Below are 13,890 nucleotides of genomic sequence, written 5' to 3'. Positions count from 1 at the left end.
CCAAGTAACGGTTCAGTGCATTTACAAATCTGTTGAGCAGGTGGGGTTCCTTAAGATCAGGGGGTAATTTCTGAGCCATACCTGCTCTGGGTGGCAGTCTGTTAGTGGGTTTTGCTTACTAACAGTGGCAGAAATTCTTGTCTGTGGTTAGGAGATAAAGGTGGAGGGACTTCGTGGATCTATGGGATAGCCCATGAGGATGCACTCACACAGTTTCTGCCTGTTCAGCTAGATGGTTACTATGTTTTCAGAGTTGAAGTTTGAGCAATGGGAAAAGAAGGTATTTATGCCAATGATACTGAAGAAAAGATTTTTTAACACTATATAATTTGAAGTTAATGGAGAGAAACCATATGTCAGTGAACTCCCAATAAAATTCCTAAGCAAAATTTTACATAATAATAAGAAAAAAAAACACCTATTTCTTCAATGTAGTACTAATCATTTAAAGTGAATGGGGAACAATGACAGAATTTCCTCCCACTTTGCAACAAGTAAAAAGCTTGCTACAAACTTACCTCTAAATGTGAGAAATATCCCATTAATTTTCTAAGACAGAGTCTCTTGTGAAGCTAATTTATTTACAATTGCCATGGTGGGCATCCTGCAAGCAGGAATGCACAGCGGAAGTGTATCACAGCCCTATATCCTCTATTACCCGACACTTGATTCCTTCTCTGTTTCCTCATTGGCTGGGTACTACAGGTTTACAACCTACCTGACACTTGTTTCTATGTTCTTTATGTACAGTTTTATTTGACCACCTTTATCTTTTTTTTTTTTTTTTTTTTTTTTTGAGAGGTCCATGATTTCATAAATTCTTGTTCTTGCTGATTCCACAACTGCTTGTCTTGTTTTTCTTAGCCATCCTCCTTATTTTGGGACAGCGGAAGCTTCCACTGTCCCCTTATCTGCTTATCTTAACATACCCCCCACTGTTATGCCTGCACAATCACTTTTGAATATGCAAGGTTAGTGGAATTTTCCACTGCAAAAACAGAACTTTAATTCTTACATAAAGTAGCATGTCCAGTTATGGGAACAACACTCCAAGAAAATACACATCAGCTGGAGAAAAACCAAAGATGAGTAACAGCAAAATGGTAAGGAATCTAGAAAGACTAACCCAGGATTGATATAACTGGACATGTTTAGTCTAGTGAAGAATGAGAGGAAATGTTGAAATATTGAAAATGCATCTGGAGAAAGGAACAGAATGATTATTTTATTTCATACCCATTGGAACAGGATGAAAAGTAACGAAGTGAAAAGCGAAGAAGGTAGTTTGATGATAAGAATGTGTTAACAGTTTTACAAAAACTTTTCTAATTTTTAGGATACATATGTTGGATGGATAACCAACTGAATGAATTGCAATTGGCAGGCTGTGAAATACCTGGCTTCTTCACTTGTCAGCTTTCTGGCCATTTTTCTGAGATGCAAACATGAACTCAGCAAGTTTGTCCTTCATCCCCCTCTCTTTCTTAGAGTTTTATCAGGAACTCAGCAGATGACTGCCTCTGTCTATCAGGAGAGCAGAATGACTGCAAGTAGAAATGATCAAGAAAAAACACAGATCTTTATTGTCCAAATACTAGGCTGAATGGCAGCAAGGATGAAATTAGCTTTTCTTTATCACTTTTTGATTATCCCTTTCACCAGTTTGAAGTGTACTTGGAGAGGAGTTTGGTTGGTTGGTTGGTTGATTGTTTCACTTGGAGCTCATTTCTCTGGGACCTTCAGGCCCATGCAGAGTTGGTATTTGCTTAGAGAGAACATGATAAATGTCTCTCTCAAGAGAATAGGGTTATAATTGAGGGTCCTCAATCAGGTCACATAGAAGTACAAATGTGGCCACTCTGAGGAGTTCTGTACCCTTTTCTGCATTTACTTCCAAACAGGTTGTAACTGCAAACATATGGTGCAGTTGCATTTGGAACAGGGAGATGACATCAGGACAAGATGCTCTAAGGTCAGGAGAAAACTGTACACAAGTAAAATGGAGAAGTTGATCCAGGTGCAGAGGAATGCTGGATGGAAAGGAATAAGCAGCAGAATAATTTATCTGACACATATAATTCACTGTGACCCACTTCCTCCAGAACTTCCATATGTGCAATACTGAAACAGGTGAGATGACCTAGTACCAGCTGCTTGGATGTATTTGTCAGTGCCATTGTGGGAAGAAAGAAACCAGCAGGAAGATTACACAGGTCTTTTCTGTATTGGTCTTCAGATGTGATGAGGTCATTCCTTCTCCTTTTCATGTAATCTGGTATATGGCCATTTCCTGAAATCATGTGAATCATATTGACTCATGAGTTCTCCTTTGGCTTTCTTTATATAGATTAAGTGGCTTCTAAAGTGAAGAATGAACACTCTTGAGTCTGTTGTACTGCGATTTTGACTCACTGGTCTGTTTCTAAATGTATTCCAAATCTTTTCTTTGCCTTTTCTTTGCTAGGCATTTTAATTTAAGAGGAGTTCAAGGAGCCCATTGATGTTATATCCTGGCCATCAATACCACCAATGCATTCCGAAATTGGCTTTTTTTTTTTTTTTTTTTTTCCTTTCATTTTTGTAGCATGCATATTCAATGATTTCAATGTCTTTTTGTTTGTTTGCTTATTTGGGTTTTATTTTTTTTTTGTTTTTCCCATGGGGAAGAAATCAAATAATTCCTTCAAGAACCTATTTGGAAGGAAATAGACAACCAACATTTGTAATATTAAGAGGAAGCTGCCAGCTTGCCCCTGAAAATATTTCTTAAAAAAGTAATTTGGATGCAACTGCACATACTGTTACCACATTTCCAGCTTCTTAAGCAGATCTTACCTCCTAAGGAATTATATCTTTTGTGGTATAAAGTAGAGCATCTTAAAATTAAAAAAGTGTTGTCATCTGTTTGTCTGTTTAGATCAGAAGACAAATGTAACATCCAGTGATCAACTGGTAGGATACTCCAGCATTAACATGGTGCAATTTGCTTTTCCATTCCTGTTTCCCTCTTCTCTGCCTCTTGATGTTGGATATTCATAAAAGTATGCTGTTTATAGGATCTTATCTTGGGTTCCAAGTTCATCAGTTCTCACAAGCTATCATGCCTATATAGGAAACCTCCAAGGAAAACTCATTGGCTTCAGTAAAAAGACTAGATTTTTTTTCCCCCTGTTGTTTTCATTTTGATAATTTTCATTAAAAAAAAAAAAAAAAAAAAAAAAAAGGACCTTAGAATACTTTAAAATGGGGAATGATTGGCTTGCACCATTCCAGCTCAGACATGGTTCTGTTTCAAAATGAGTTTTCCTGCTATTAAGTGTAATCATCGGTGTTTGGAGGAAATCTGTTGTTATACATTTGTTGTAATGCTCCCCAGTTGTCTACACTCCTCATACCAATAGTATTACATATTTATATATGCCATCATAAAACAGACCCGCCCATACAATAATTATTACTAGATGTATGTGACACACTTATTGAAGGCCCACTTAAGAATATACAAGTCTGTACATGGATGAATATATATAAGATGTTATAATGGTCATAAATATTACCAAACCTTGCCCAGTTTAGGTACTTCAGAGATACATGTTTTTATAGGTATATTAATCTGACTGTATTGAATGCAGGTAAGGTGAGAAGGCTTAGACGTTAATTGACTGGCTAAGCTTGGTAGCTAACAAAGTGAGTCTTCCTGAGGCACTAAATTGTGACTAATGAGAGCCTCATTCCAAGTATTTAATACTGCCTTGCCATGCTGTTGTGCAGGCATTCGGCTATGGGAGGGATTTGAGTATATAATCTTCCACTTACAGATGAATAATATAATGCAGCAGAGTATGTGTGTATAAGGTTGCATTAGCTTTCTTGCCTCTAGAGGCAGGAAGTTAGAGGAACGTGCTGTTAGAACTGGACTAGCATGAGCAGTGGAATTTCACAGCAGAGATAATGTTGCAAAGACATCCTGAATGGTAAATGCATATTTTGACTTAGCTGCATATTTCTACATTAATCACAAAATATGCAGAAGTAGAATTGCAGGTACGTTGGCAAATAAGCCCTTTCATCAGCATGCTATTTGCAGGTGTATTTTAGCCTTGTTGTAGGCCAAAAATCATTTCAGACCTCATCGTTCAGTGACCCCGTTTCCATGCAGTCATCTTCCCCCACACCATCATTCTGTGTTTACATGAGCTAAGGGGAAGAATAAACATTTTCCTTTTCCTGTAAGAATTCCACCAAAGGTTGGTGTTGGCAGACACAGACACAAACACAGAAGTAATTTCAGTGGTCTCACTGATGATGTCACTGAGCTGTATTCTTTATACTTGTCTCTTCTGACCCTATCTGATTTACTGCTTCCTGTACTGCACTCACTCACTGCCTTCTTTTATCAGCTTTGCACTTCCTGCTTCCAGTGGTCCTGCGCAACCTTCCTTCCCTTGTTCTCTTAGCGTTTCCTGTAACTAATCCCTTCCGTTTTTCTGCAATATCCTTGCCTTATAAAGCAGAAAGACAAAGCCCAAAACTGAAAAACTGAGACCAAAATCATGGAACCAAAAAGATCACTGCTACTTTTTGGCACTGCCTTTGTCTTTTTGATTCTTCATGTCAGATTATAAGCATTCCTTATTCTCTATAGTGACATTTAGTGCAATATAAAAATTTAAGAAATATGCATTAAAAAAAAAATGTGATAGCTAGTGTGAAATGTGCAAGTAAGAAGCTAGAACCTCTCATATTTTAGCCTTTCTAATAGGTTCAAACTCCAGTGATTTTTCAGTGTTTTTTACACAAAACCAGGAATACTGCAAACCAAAAATTCTACATCTTACCTCTTTGAGAATTACAATAGTATCAAAACCAAGTTTGGAATAATTTCATCAGATTCAAATAATTCAATGATTATTATTTTTTGATGTGACATTTCAACATATGGCCATTTATAAACTATTGCAAATAATAGATTAAAATGAAGTAGCTATTTCAATTTTTATTGTGATGGGCAATAGGGGGTTAAAAGTTTTTGTGTTTTAAGCATATAGAATATTGATATTATCACACAGTGGTTAATTACCGTGTAGTTGCAGTTGAGTTGATACCCGTTTAAAATCATGCTTTTTCAAGATTAATTAATGCCAATACAAATACAAATAACTATACAGCTAAGTCAGATGTTCCCATTCTGCACTACACATGTCTATTCTACATCAGAATTCCATATACACATATAGACAGACACACGATCACATCTATATAAATGTATGTGTGCGTATCTCAGATGTACTAACACCATTGTGTTCACTCTATAATTATTTCCAGCCACACTCTTTGTGGTTACATGAATTAGTGGTAATTGTAGGATAAAAAATTACTTGTGTAACTATGCTATAATTTCAGTGTAATTACAGTCTTTGTATTATGAAGCTCAACCAAATATCGAGCTTGTACTCTTTCAAAACAGAACATTTAACTGCAACCATTGCATAGAAAAGCTTAAAGTTTTAGCTTATTTCACTTTGTAAAAGTTTCCTTTCTCTCCCACACTCACACCTTTTTTTTTTTTTAAAAAAAAAAAAAATAGTCTGTGGACAACTGAAAAATGCATATATCTGTAATATGCTTGAGAGAAAACAAATTATGAAAAATTAACCTTTTCCTCCAATTGCAGAGTTGTGAATGCTATCTCTGTATTTTTTTCTGAAGAGATCTACAGTAAATCCAAGACTTGGTTTATATCTTTATGAGATGCAATAGTAGGATTTTTTTTCCTTTGTATCTCCCTTTTAAACAGTTCAAATGTAATACTTATTATTCTTACTATTTTCATGTCTAGCTTCAGTGAAGATGCATGGAAGTCATATTCCATCTTCAAACTGAATCTGAAAAGAAAAAGAAGGAAGAATACGGTTTATCTACAGTGATGCTGGGCCACCAAGCTGGACCCAACAACTTTGCACTTGCAAAAACAATAAACCAACCAACCAAACAAACAAACAAACAAAAAACAATCCAACATCATCATCATCAACAACAACAAAATAATTAGAAGTATAAACAGGGAGTTATGTTGCTTTTCATAAGAAAGAAAGGTGGTTGCTTCAGTCATACATTCCTAAGAAAAATCCATTAATTTTGCAGCCCTGCAGCGAAAATACCTTTTAATCCCTGAAGTAAAGCAAAATAGCCTAGAAAGCTCGGGAACATCATTGGTAACTGTCCTGGTGCACTGTCTAGCACCTAAAGTTGAAATCCTCATTTTCTTCAAGCATAGGCTTCTCAGCTTTCTAAAGGCTAGAATCAATAGACCTTGTGGTTCAAAGGCTGTGGCACATTTTGTCCTATGCCGAGCTCCCCTTGATAGTAACATCACACGCTGTTGCCAAGGAACAAGATTTTGCAGAGGAACTACTGCAGCATTCTGGGAGATGTGCTGTGGACACAGCCTGTCTGTACAGGCTTTCTCCGACTCTTCATTCACTACGTGCCTTGCAGAGCTGATGAGCATTATCTTGGGTCCTAGAGAAGAGGAAGCGGCACTGCACTGCCAGCACATGAGCTATGGGTGATGTAAAATGAGACAAAAACCTGTTGATACATCTAAAGCTTACATCATAAAATGTATTCCTGAATCAGGGATTCATGTTTATTCCTAGTACGTTTCATTGTCACTGCCAGTCAGATGAACATGTGAAGTTCTACAGGCCTGCAATTTCAATACTCTGAAGCTTATGACATCGTTTACAAAATCAGAATTGTAAATTAACAGCATACCAATACACATAGTCAGTTGTGGGTCAGAGGAAATGTACATTTTATATGTAACTGCTTAGCACTGATAAATAGCCAGAGGGGGCACATGCAAAAGCTGGATATATGTAAAAAAATGTTACTTTCAATAGCACAGAGGACTGCAGAAATGTTACTGTTTTGTGCTTGATAATAATAAATGTGCTTTCAGTTAAAACTCCAAGTGACAGTAAAACATGATCTCAACAGACAGAAATATTCTCTTCCATATATCTTGAATAGTGTACATCCTTTTCTTATGCAGCACACCACAATTTGAACAACTGGTGCTGGTGGAAGTAGCAAAAAAGGGAGATAGAAAGCCAGGGAATTTTATCACATCAACTAGAAACCAGTTACAAAATTTTACACTTCAGAATGAAGTGTACACACCACACTGATATGTACTTTACAGTAAAATTCTAATGTCTGAAGAATTAGGGAAAGTTAGGCAAAGTTAGGCAAAGGAATTGAGGGGTGAGGGAGCACTAAATCTGGGACTTCACAAATTTGCTTTCACTACCATGGCAGTGAGTCTGTCCAGATACTTGCTTCTGGCTCCTCAGCAGCTCCTTGAAAATGCCCATTTCACAGAGAGCAGCAAGGTTTATACTAAAATGGTAATTCTAAAATGCTAAACGAAAACCGGTAGAATAGTTCTAGTATCAGGAATTCAGATTGCTGTGTGGGGATTTTGTCAAAAGAATTATTTTTTTTTCCCTCATTGAGCAATTTGACAGTAATAGAAAAAGCTCAGAACTGTTTTGTGAGAGAGACTCAAATTTAATGCCTGATGTAGAATTAAACCCAACAAGATCAAAAATGAATACATTTAAATTTGAGACATCATATGAACCTGTAGAACCAATTTATGTTATGTGGTGTAGAAATTACTATGTGTAATCTCATCTGAGTGAGCTGCAGTGGTCACAGAAAGGTGGTGTACTGGAGCAACTTCTTTCACATCAGATGGTGCATGGGCAGCACCAGGCAGTTCTAATACGTAGACTACAAACCCCATCGGGCTTCCTGACTGTTGTAACTTAGTACATCCACAGTCTGTGTCATTCGGTTTTCACAATTTGCCCTTGATGGGCTTTTTGAAAGGCCAAATGGAAAGTCAGCCTGAAATCTCTATGCCACACAGTAGTTTTTCATAGCTTTCATAGTTGTTGTCACTTATTACTTGCTAAACAGAACATTCTCAACCTTTCATTTTTGTTTTCATCAATGTTTTCAGTTACATTTGAACTCAAATTTCTGTAATGGTGTGCCTGTGTTTGAGATGGTAGTATCACACCTGAAAACGGTATTTCATATGAGTGCATATGATACAGAAGTATAGATAGACAACCTAATATTTTACTATCATCAATATATTTTTTCTTCCATTTTCCCTTCTTCTATTTCACTTCTATTTTTTAAATTATTAATTCATATTAAGTGAAGATTTACATGTTCCTCTCCATCATAACCACCATGTCTTTCCTGAGAAATCAGTCAATGTAGAAGCTATCATCAAGTCTCTGTATTCCACTTTCTTCCAATCTGTTGTCTAGCACAGAAAACCAAAGAAATGTAACTGTCATAACATAGACAGTCAGCTCCATCAGCTTCTTCTGGACCTCTTTCTCTTGGGACCTCTTTTGTTGGGATACAAACGCCTAGACCTAAGCAAGTCTCCCAAACAAGTTCTGTTTTAAAGAATTACATTTTACCTATTAGCATTACTGAAAGATTAAAAATTCTGTCCCTGTGATTTAATTTTAGAAAGCAACTGCATGAAGCAGACGTGCTCAAGGAGCTCTTTCTGACCTCAGTCTCCGCCAAGAAAACCAAAACTGGGACAGGGACTTTCTGTAACTTCCTTTCACATCGCCGTGCATGCTTTTACTTGTTCCTGGCTGTTCTCCCTGGTAGCAAGGGGAGAACGAGGACAAACACAGAGGATGAGCAGTTCCTGTGGAGAGCTTGCTCCAAGGATGGCCACAGCACCCTGCAGCACTAGGCCAACGCCATATCGGCATTCTGGCACGTTCCTGGGGACGGTTTCGGGACCAGTTTGGGGTCCGTTTTTGGGCCTGGTGTCAAAGCAGCTTCAGGCTCCCTCTCCTCCCCCACGCCAGCTCCCTTCCCCTCCCCCCATTCCAACGGCTGTTCTCCGAACTCTCTAGAGACTCCTCGTGCCCGAAGCCCCGGTTGCTAGGCAACACCATTTACCTCACGCGCATTGCCATGGTGACAGCTCCCGGCGGGCGGGCCGCCATGGCAGCTGCTCACACGGCGGCCGTCGGAGCCCCACACGGCTACACGGGGGGCACGGAACCGCCTCGCCTCACCTCAGGCAGGACCCCAGGCCACCCTCCCTTCCGTCTTGTGGCCGCAGGTAGCAAGGCCAGGCAGCACTCCCAGCACTGGCAGGCACATTCCAGGACCACTGCCCTCTGACAAGACGTGTTTCATAAAAGCACTGAACGGGCACTTGGGGAAGGCAATTTGGGCAAATTGTTTACTTCCATATATGCCATGTGTAGTGGGAACAGTTTTCTCCAGAGCTGCCAGAGGGACATCAGGAGCACGCATGTGGGCGCGCACCCATACATGTGTGCATAGCCAAGAGAGGAGAGATTGCAAAAGGATCATCCTGAGTGGGACTTTAGCCCTAAAAATGCTTGCTCTCCTATTCTAGGGAAACACTCTCTTACCGCTACTGGTGAAACAGCAAGTAAGCAAAGAAGGTAAAACCATGGTGCTATTCCTTAGCAAGAAGCAAAATGGTAGAATGGAACAGGTAGAATGGAACACCAAAACCCCTCTAGCAACTGGAAGATGACAGTTAAAAAAGCAGAGTGAGCAGAGTCACTAAAAAGACTGCAAGCAAAATAAAATTAATCATCCAAGCAAAACAAGGCAAACCTTTTGGCCCTTTGTAACAGGTAGGTGGCTTTCCTCGATAAATAGCAGCAAATCTTTTTGAGTATTTTTGTATAATAAATCCAGTTCTTACAGTTACAATGGGAATAAGATAAACAATTTTGTTTTTCTGAAGTTGCTCTAATGCCTTTGCTGTATCTTACATGTTTGCCAAGTGGTAGCTATTTAGTTACTCACTGTTTTCACTGTTGGGTGACCAAAAAAGTGAATGATAGTGAACTTGTTCTTTCCACAACTGATTAGAGAAGCCCTCAACAGTTTCATGTTTCAGAAAGAAGTGAAACCCACAAGCAGGCTGGGAAGGGTAAAGCAAAAGTGATAACAGAGCCCGGAGCAGCTAGAACGCTTTGAGGTAAGATAAATTGAGACAGAAGCAGCACATCCCCATTGCCTCATCTCAGGAGTAAACGAGCTGTTTATTACCATGAGACTAGTAGAAAAGGCAGGACTACAAAGGAGAATTGAAAGAAATCATGCCTAAAAATTTCAGTAAATTGAAAGGATTTGACTTTGCACCTGTTCCACATCCTTTGTTTACAACTTTGTCCTTGATAGTGAGACTGTTGGTCAGATTCCAATGCAATTCCAAAACACAATTTTGTGGGTCAAGTTCTGAGGACAGGAATGGATACGTGACAGTGGAAAGAGGAATAAGAATAAAAAAGAGAGACTTTTCTACATTGTGTAAGCTTGTAATACTAAGAATTGGAAGAAGTACATTTACAGGGATATGAAATATAAGGAAAAAGAAATAAAAGAAGGCAGGATGACATAGGACCACTGCACAGGAACATAATAGGGACATTTCAGATTGGGAAGACTGCAAACCATTTAGGAAAATGGAAGTGTGGAGTAATCTGGGGAAAAAAAAGGCTAAAAAGCAAATGATGTAGCAAAAAAATATATGATTAAACAGGTTTTAATGAATACATTCTTTAAATCTGTATCAAGTTTCAGACAATTATTTATGTTGCTGTTGGCCAGGTCTGTTGTTAATCAAATACTATGTAGAAATTGTGTTCAAATGTTGTGAAATATTCACACAAGAAGTTTTATTTTGCTAGCTGACAGTGATACAATCGGATACACTAAAACCCTTGTATTCCTCTTGATTTCATGAAACTGAAAAAATATTTAACTCCCCTTAGTATGTCCAGTTCTAGAGATTATTTTGTGTGTGTGTGTGTATGTGGAGACATGAAGCCAGGATAAACTGAGGTCAATGACTGTTTATAAATTAAAAATGTCTGAATTGTCAACCAAATATACTTTTAGTAGTTCTGAAATTTCTTTAAGCAGTACTAGTATAATACAATTTAATATAAAACTTGTGTCTTTCAGATTAAATAATAAAGTATTATTGGTATCTGAAAGTTGGGCTAATGAGAAAATGCAAAGTAAAGCATCAATGTGCTCAAAGATGTTATAACAATTTACAATATTCTGTTGAGTGACAGCAAAATGTCTTCATCATATCTACAGATTTTCTGCATGATCTATTTCTCTTCTCCCTGCTCCCAGAGAGATACTTTTGCTGGAGAATGCACTTCTTTAGAAACCTGTCACTACCCCATCTCAATGAAGAAATGTAATACAATGAAAGAATGTTTGGCTTTGTAATTTTTGTTGTTCACTTCTTTTTGCAACAAATGAGACACATTTGAAAATACAGTTCTTAATATTTTAATAATATGATATACTGTGAACTACATCAAGAAAATATTAAAAGGTCAACTTACAAGAATACAGCAGAATAACACTAAATAATAAATACTAAAAGGAACTAACATTTCACTGTTTTTATCAGAAAGCAGAGAATAAATGAAAATATATGATTTATATATCACAGGAACCTTGGACTCTTGGATTAAGAAGGGGGGGAGGGGGGGGAAGTGTTATTTTAATTTTTGTTTTTATTACTTACTACCCAAATCTATTTTAATTGACAATAAATTAAATTAATGCCCCCTAAGTCAAGTCTGTTTTACCACTGAGAGTAACTGGTAAGCAATGTCACCGTCTTTATCTTGACCCACAGAATTTTCCATCTTATTTTCTCCCTTCGTCCAGCTGAGGAGGTGGAGTGAGAGAGCTGGGTGGACATCTGGCTGCTGGCCAAGGCTAACCCGTCACAGTACAGTAATTAGTGCAGTCATGTTGTGCAGTCCAAGCCTAAGATTTTTAAGTAATTTCATAAGAGCTTGCTATTTCAAATAATGTTTTTATTTTAATACCATATGCTATTGGAAACTATGGAAAACAATTATATATTCTTTGTTTTATTGGTTATATTACATAATACATCTGCTATACATGCTTTGTGCATAATATAGTATCATCACAGCCTCAATTCAGGCTTCAATTGTTATTTTTGTAAATAAAATCTTAAGACACTTCTGCAGGATAGTAGGGTGGAAACACTAGGAAGTATTTTCAGCTTTTTCTCTATCCAGTGTGATTTCTGACTAATGGGAACTAGAAATCTGAATAACACACCCACAACCATGGAAGGACTAAATCCAGTCTGCATTCCATAACAACCTAGTTGTACAAAGAAAGGACCAATGAGCAATTCCGATGTTCTGATGCAACTGTTCAGTTGTAGAACAGGTAAGTTTCATGGATCTTGTTAAGGAAAAAGTATATATATATATATATATATTTGTTTTGTTTTTGCTTTCTTTAACAAGATCAATGAAAAAAAGTTTTTTTGTTGTTGTTGTTGTTTGTTGGTTTGGTTTGCTGTTGGGGTTTTGATTGCTTGTGGTTTTGGTTTACAAATAGTTGAAATTATGAATCCTATCCCATGAACAATGAACAGTGGATTTGATTGTGATCAAAGGAAAACAAGCTTTGGTAACACCTGATTCAGGGCTTACAAGATATGCAGCTCATGAACATAGCACTTGCAGATTTTTATAGTTTTAGCACTGCTATTGAATGAAGGCATGTAGAAGATTGTTGGAGAAGAAGAAACATGAGAGAATGGAGAAGCAGAAAGAGCATCAAGAGAGCAATCTGCAGATGTGGCAGAGAGCAAGTATATTAAGGGATGGAATAAAAAGAATGGATGGAAAAGATAAATGGCAATTAATTAAACTTATTTAATGGCAGCTCTACTTTCAATCCTACTATCTGCTGTTACCAACTGTTCCCCTTCCTTTTAATTTCTACTCCTCCCTTGTCATATGTAGGCATCCATCTGATCTTAAAAGCTGCCACAGACACAGGGAATGGCAGGCATAGAGCAGATGCATCTCACACAAAATTGGGAATAGCGAAGTGATCTCAGGTCCCCAAGTCATAGGAAATGTCTCTGTGAGAGGGCCCTGCTACATTGATAGAAGGATAAAATTGTCTCTTGAGTGTATATGTTAGCCTGTTAGTCAAACTCTTAGAAGTTCTCTCATTAGTGTCTCCTTCATTCAAATTTTGAGGACCATGCCTGTCGTGGTGAGAGGGGCAGAAGAGGCAACCTAAGCCCCCTTCTCCCCTTCCCTTTCTTCCTCTCCCTCTTCCTTCCTTTCTGGTTTCATTCAAGAGCATATGTGTATATATTATGATCTGCAGGCCCATTACCTCAAAAAAATATAAAAGCTCCTATCTCTCTTCCCCAAGTACACCAACATCTGGAGAAATCCTTTCAAATTATTCTGCTAGGTCATGGAAACTAATTATGCCATTATGTAAGACAGTGGTAACTGGCAACGGATAGGTGCTGCGTTTTTCATTTGTTGATGATTTTGAATGAGGATGAGTGGATATCGTGTTTTGGTTAGTTACCTGCCTCAATATTAGAAGAACTGTTCAATATTTTCTTAGCTCTGTTTATACAAGAGATGAGATATTGATCTTGCTTTACCAGGTGATAAAAGAACCTATAGAAGGAAGTCATGAGAAAGTACTCAGATTATGGCAAAAATACCAGATGATGACTTCAATTAGGAAAACCTTTAAGGACAAGATAATGTCTTGAAATTCAAATGTTACTCACAATGACTTCCAGAAAAATAAAACTTGAAAATGTTTTGTTGTTTTGTTTTTCAAATGAAGGAAGGAAGGAAGGAGTAAGAGAAAGAAAGAAGAAAGAAAGAAAGAAATAGAGAAAGAGAGAGAAAAAGAGAGAAAGAGAGAGAGAGAGAGAGAGAGAGAGAGAAAGAAAGA

The 13,890-nt window shown here is 37.7% G+C and overlaps 1 long non-coding RNA gene across 1 annotated transcript in view; it reads left to right on the top strand.

Annotated features, from left to right (window-relative positions):
- The first annotated feature begins 1,219 nt into the window (after positions 1 to 1,219).
- LOC118160847 overlaps positions 1,220 to 13,890 on the top strand; it is a 17,269-nt gene continuing 4,598 nt past the window's right edge. Inside the window, exons 1-2 of the long non-coding RNA XR_004747706.1 lie at positions 1,220 to 2,130; positions 8,563 to 10,078. This is a non-coding gene — a long non-coding RNA (uncharacterized LOC118160847). The remainder of the gene's footprint in view (positions 2,131 to 8,562; positions 10,079 to 13,890) is intronic.

This window comes from Oxyura jamaicensis, chromosome 1 (genome assembly GCF_011077185.1).
Source record: "Oxyura jamaicensis isolate SHBP4307 breed ruddy duck chromosome 1, BPBGC_Ojam_1.0, whole genome shotgun sequence".
Lineage (NCBI taxonomy): Eukaryota > Metazoa > Chordata > Aves > Anseriformes > Anatidae > Oxyura > Oxyura jamaicensis.
Note: the sequence above shows the minus strand (reverse complement) of the source record. Positions and strands in the feature narration are given on the sequence as shown.